This window comes from Schistocerca nitens, chromosome 1, assembly GCF_023898315.1.
Source record: "Schistocerca nitens isolate TAMUIC-IGC-003100 chromosome 1, iqSchNite1.1, whole genome shotgun sequence".
Lineage (NCBI taxonomy): Eukaryota > Metazoa > Arthropoda > Insecta > Orthoptera > Acrididae > Schistocerca > Schistocerca nitens.
In genome coordinates, this window is record NC_064614.1 from 306,021,216 (window position 1) to 306,027,719 (window position 6,504).

Below are 6,504 nucleotides of genomic sequence, written 5' to 3' on the forward strand. Positions count from 1 at the left end.
CAATGTCTCTTCCACAACTTTCAAAACCAAATTAATTATTTCTTGATTAGGGTTCTCATTCTTTAATTTGTCGAAATTCATCTTGTTTTGCGTGCCAATTGGCAGTCTTGCTTTCGTTCAGACATCTTTGAATGTCGATTAAAAAATCTAAAATTATTTTAGGCGGCCTGTCTTCGGGTTCAAAAAATTGCTTTAATGGCATCTGGAGGTTAAGAATTTTCTCAGCAGCGGGCATTAACGACAGCTATGTGCTTTTTGAGTGAGATAGAAGAGTCTGATGACTGACATACGCGTATAAGCAGAGTTCTTTCATCTTCTCTGTCCTTACTACGTATCTTGAAAGACAACTGAATACTTGCATGACGACTATTTCAATGTCGCCAGTCAAGACTCCAGCAGCGCTTGATACAGTGTTGCGAAGAATATAGGCAGGGCACCCAATTCCTTTTACATTTTTTCCTACTTCTTCTTTAATTTGATGAAACACATTCCGCTTGCCGCTTCGATGAAGCTCTCCGAAGTTGGTATTGGTACTGTCTCCACAGAAAGAGATTAATTTATCTGATGGAATCTTCAGTTGTCTTAAAGTGTGTAGACAAAATATTGCAATTTTCTCCGATGTTTCGTTATCCAGCGAATCAAACTTCAACAGCTTCTGTTGGATTCCGTCAGCTTCAGTAAAGTATTGAACAACCAAAGGAAACATCTTTTTAGCCTTTTGGTTCGATGTGTCGGTGCCTATGCTGTAAAACTAAAGTTCTTGCAATTTTTTTATGCGTTCGGCCGGCCGGTGTGGCCGAGCGCTTCTAGGCGCTTCAGTCTGGAACCGCGCGACCGCTTCGGTCGCAGGTTCGAATCCTGCCTCCGGCATGTGTGTGTGTGTGATGTCCTTAGGTTAGTTAGGTTTAAGTAGTTCTAAGTTCTAGGGGACTGATGATCTCAGATTTTAAGTCCCATAGTGCTCAGAGCCATTTTATGGGTTCGGACACGGAGTGTTGTGGCGAGAATATTTTTAACAATCGCTGTAGCTTTGATCCTGTCTGTAGACTGCTTTGCGGCGACTTTGGAGTCAGGACACATCACGGCATTTGGATTTACGGTACAGTCAAGAGGACTGAAGGACTGATGATGCCTGACAACTTTATAAGTTGTTGTTAAGTCTGCAGCAGCAAAGAACAAGTCTTCCTGGGTGTCTTCTTGAGTTATGAATGTAGAAATGGACTTTGATGTCGATGCTACCGCGAATGTATTTATACGATTTTTCGTAGAAATGTGATGCCTCACATCTGCCGTATCTCCTTGAGTTACTGAGATGAAACAGCTACAAATCCCACAGAACGCTGCCTAATCCGTCTTTTTGACAAAAGACGCTGTTCTGTATAATCATCCGAAAAGAGACACTTTCTCTTTCCATCCTTAGGCATTTTCGTAAGCTATGATAAGTTTATGAGACGGCAAGCAGTCGACAATAGCACTTCAGTCATCGAAGTACACGTTTACTATAGACTTCACGCCCTATTACCCGCAGTAAACGCTTCAAGTATTTCTAACTTGCACTCATTGTTCTTATTACGTTTAGAAAAAATCGTCTTAGCAGACCATTATTCAAATTGGAACTGCCCGATTTTTCTGCGTGACACAGCTTAAGTAGTTCTGGAGAAGTCTAATGGAGAAGTCTGGTATTTTCTTGAATAAGATCATCGACACAGGATACGCTGCATGGAACGCCATCTGTGAGATGAACCTGTCAACATAAACTTCTAGACATCAATAAAACTAACTGATGCTGCATTTACACGTTCCGCTAACTGATGGCGTTACCTTAGTACTTGAGCCAAGCTCGTGACAGTACTGTACAAAACTGGGACAAAACTGGACCTTGTTGTGATGTCGGGACAAGAAGGTCCATGACGGTAATCCATGATGGTGACGATCCCGATGTACTGGAGTTGATGGCAACACTGTGTACGGATTTCTGCAATGACTGAGGTTGTGTTGAAGTATAAATACTATTTTCTCTGTCTGTTTCATTAAAACTGCCTAGATTCGGCGGATAAATCACTAACAATGAAAGCAACAAAAAAAAGAAGAAGATCCGTACAACTGAGGCAGGCATCGGTCCGCTGACGGAGTAGTGTTCACACAATTCAGCTTCGTGGTATTTCTATTGTGTAGCGTCCACTAGTATTATACCCCATGACGCACTTTTATCGCCGAGCGACACTTAAAGTTATATTCCAAGACTTAACATGCACGACGACACGCTTATGAAATCGAACAATTCATTCGTATGGGCCTGGGCCCATAAGAAGTGATAGGTAATTACTTCTCTATCACCAGCAGCATCGTCTACATTAAAATGACGACGGAGGAAGCGTGTGCTGATGTAGTTCGTCAACACGCACACGGACTAAAGTTTGGACATTTCGACGGGCTTATTTGGGAGGTGACGGTCTTCGAACGATTTGGGTGTTTGAGCTCCCTTTCGAAGTGCCACAAGACGTGGTCGTTGAAGCCTTTCGACCCTTCGGCAACATTGTTGGCCGCATCGTGAAAAAATGGCAGACGTCCACGACATACCAGCCTGACAGATCAAGATCAATCTCTCCAGCCACATACCAACATATCTGCTCATAGGCTGTGTGCGAGCCATTGTCATGTAAATGGCCAGCTGTGGACATGTTCAGGATGTTGATAAGAGGGTCATGTTAGATCTGATTGCTACTGTCACCGTTTGCTACAGATCCCGAGCAGTGACGCAGCTCCCAAGGCGATGGTCATTTCTTTACCAACACCTACATCTTGGCCATGCGTAACCCAGATGCGCCACTTCAGGAAGCACCTATTCTCCTGCCAGCACCCCCGCTCGGAAACGATGATGCGAACGAGACCTCAAGGCGATGGGATCAACAACCCTCCAGAGCTCAATGAACATCCCTCCCCCCAGGGACAATGATGCAGACCAAACCTCACTGGCATCATGTCCTCTGACGCCGATGAGACTAGCAACTCCAAAGAGCTCAATGAACAGTCCGCCAGCTCCGATGGACATCAAACCAAGTGTGGTGCCTACTTCTGCTTTCCTTCAGGTGGGCAAGACTTCAGACAATCGACGGCCACATTCTGACATGGAACAGCAGCTCCGAAAGCGGCAGTCCTCCAAAAACGGAAGTAGCGAAGTCGAACCCCATCCAACGACACTCTCCTTCATATGGTATTCCCTGGATAACAACACGTCAGCGCCACTACCTGTACCCCTCGATGGGTGCAACGGTTGCTTGCCACGGGCTTCAATCTTATGGAGCAGATTGGGATGCTAGCCTACCCATCGTCGAGTGCCCCACAGTGGCACCCGACCCAGCTTCAATCCAGTTACTGCAGTCATAGTGGCCGCACTGGATGTTTCATGCCGGCCAGACATCTCTGCCAGAATAGGGGGAGCACGTCTACAACACTAATGCATCACAACAATGAATCTGGCCACCATTCGGTTTCCACCTAAACTGGCAATGTTCAGAGAGACCATTTATGCTGCCGATGTCGACATTGCCATCCTCCAAGAAGTGATCATCGCTAATTTCTATGCTCTCATCAGCCACATGGCCCACATCTCCGATGCCTCTGACAACTGTAGCAGAGTAGCCTTTCTCCACCATGCAGGGCTCCCTTCTTAGGAGATAGGGTACCTTCCTAAAGTGAGGGGTATGCCCCTCTTACTGTTCAGAATCTGCATCCTAAATGTATGTGCACCGTCTGGCTCCAGTCGACCTCGAGAATGACACTCCTTCTTTGATGATGAGATAACGCCGCTTTTTAAGGATCCCCTGGATGAACTGGTCCTCGGAGGGGCTTCAACTCCACACTAGGGCCTACTGACAAATTCCCACACCACACCCTGTGTGTGGCCCTCTTTGTCATCATCGACTGGCTTCAGCCTATTGGCATATGGATTGAGTTGATTTGATTTTAACAGGGAAGCTAAAACAGCTTAGGTCTAACCCTACACTGCCCACACCGAAACTAAGTTTATTGTGCGATATCGCTCCCTGTCTATCTAGTAAAGCCAACCAGTGCCCTTAAATAGTGCAAGGAGTCTCTCTACCAGTTTTTTGTTAGACACAATATCTTTAGGTCTAGTTGTCCCGAAGATTCTGCATCTTTTACTCTCCAATGCCGTGCATTCGAAGATTAGGTGTGATGCAGTTTCTTCAGCCTCATCACAGATCCTAAATTTAGGGTCCTCTTCCATTATAACCATTGTGCGTAGGTGTTTTTTGAAATTCTCATGGCTGGTCATCAGTCCAGTCATGAGTTTGATCTCTTTCCTGTTCAATCCGATGATTACAGAGCTTCTTTTAAAACATGACTTGGGGATCATTACCTTAGCATGTTTTTGTTTATGGACCTCGGTCCAAATATCCTACGTGCTGTTTCCTAAGCCAGTTCCGTAGTTCTAATTTAATCATAGCCTTGGTGATTCTCAGGACAGGTTCCAGTCCAATAAATGGAGTTGTTGCCCCCATCGTAGCCAATCTGTCGGCCGCCTTGTGCGAGACTTTGTACTTGTCGCCACTTCGGCGACTCACGCGTCCATGACGATGAAATGGTGATGACCATCCCCCCCCCCCCCCCACACACACACACACACTCACACACCACAGACACACAGTCCCGTGAGGAGAAAATCCTCGACCCGGCCGGCGGGAATAATCGAACCCAGGATCCCGTGATCGACAACCAGCAATGCTAACCCTAAGACTATGAGCTGCTGACGCAGTCGCTTCTGAGTGCAGATAATACAAAGTCACCATGATAAAGAACTCCAAAAATACGATCTTACAGAAAGGCTTGCCGACAGTCGTTCTTTCTGCGCACATAAAAAGCAACATTACCAGATAAGAGTTACCGTAGTATTTGTTAAAGCACTTCGCCATCCAAAAATAGCCTCTACACACCACGACAGGCAATCAACATACCTTGGAATGCTGAACTGATCAACGCTGTTTGAGACAGGTTCCATCCCACTCTGAAGTTCATCTGGACAATCTGCTGGACGTGTGTCACGACTGACTACCAGACTGATATTACCAGAGAGGTCATAAATGGGGATCATGCTATGAATGGGCAAATTACCGAATGTATGGCACCACTCATATGGGGAAGACGTCTTCGATCTATTCTTCTGGCATTTTCATCAGCAATGTGCTGTTGGGAACAGTTAAAAAATGCATTCAAGGGAAGGCGAGGTGGCGCATTGGTTAACACACTGGACTCGTGTTCAGGTGGATGATGGTTCAAATCTACATCCGGCCACCTAGATTTAGGTTTTCCGTCATTTCCCTAATTCGTTTCAGGTAAATGTCGATATGGTTCCTTAGGAAGGGCGCGGCCGAATTCCTTCCCCATGCTTGATGCAATTCGAGGTCGACGGGACGTTAAACCTAATCTCCCTTCTTCTTTTTTTATTTCTCAATAGCTTCATAGTGTGACTGTCTATTAAAAATTCTCTCAGTGTGGATAAGCTTGAATATCTAATGGCGCCTCTGACCATCCCATCCATTTATCTAATACTTAGCTCATCGAAGTGCTCTGGGACACGCTCGCGTTTGTGGATTCTTTCACATTTTCATCCATCAGACTAAACGGGAAAGGTGATTTATTGCCAAATGACACCCAACTGTCTGTACTGACGAGATCATCGTAGCTGGAGGCGTCTAAGGGCTGACACCGGGATGATCCTTCAGAGAGTAGTTTATGCACGCAATCCGCAACAAAGCAGACTCACGTGGATTGTGCAAACACACACTGGGGCATATGTAGCGTAACTAGCTCAAGCACTGTACTCTGCCCCAAAATGAAATTGCACAGACCATCACTGCTAGACAGATGAAGTAAATGACATCCTCAGTTGACGCCACATTTCGTGTGCTGAGCTGATGACTGTGATTTGTGTATGTAGCATATCTACTGCTGATTATTACAGTTGCAATATTAAAAGTAAAATTGGTAGGAAGTTTGCTACATTCTTGGATATGCAAATGATCAGCATTTCAGCGCACCCTCACAAAGTAGATAGGAATAACGCCGTCTACGAGGGGCATTCCATAAATACTGCAACACTTTTTTTTTCTAATGCCAACGGACTTGCCGCGATGGTAACACCGGTTCCCGTTAGATCACCGAAGTTAAGCGCTGTCGGGCTGGGCTAGCACTTGGAGGGGTGACCATCTGGTATGCCGAGCGCTGTTAGCAAGCGGGATGCACTCAGCCCTTGTAAGGCAAACTGAGGAGCTACTTGATTGAGAAGTAGCGGCTCCGGTCTCGTAAACTGACATACGGCCAGGAGAGCGGTGTGCTGACCATGTGCCCCTCCATATCTGCACCCAGTGAGGCCTGTGGGCTGGGGATGATACGGCGGCAGGTCGGTACCGTTGGGCCTTCCTGGCCTCTTCGGCCGGAGGGAGATTTTTTTTCTGAAAGCAGGTTGGTTTTATTCGGGATTCC

At 46.1% G+C, this 6,504-nt stretch overlaps 1 pseudogene; it reads left to right on the forward strand.

Annotated features, from left to right (window-relative positions):
- Positions 1 to 6,134: 6,134 nt before the first annotated feature.
- LOC126208798 (5S ribosomal RNA) lies at positions 6,135 to 6,252 on the forward strand (annotated as a pseudogene).
- Positions 6,253 to 6,504: the final 252 nt, after the last annotated feature.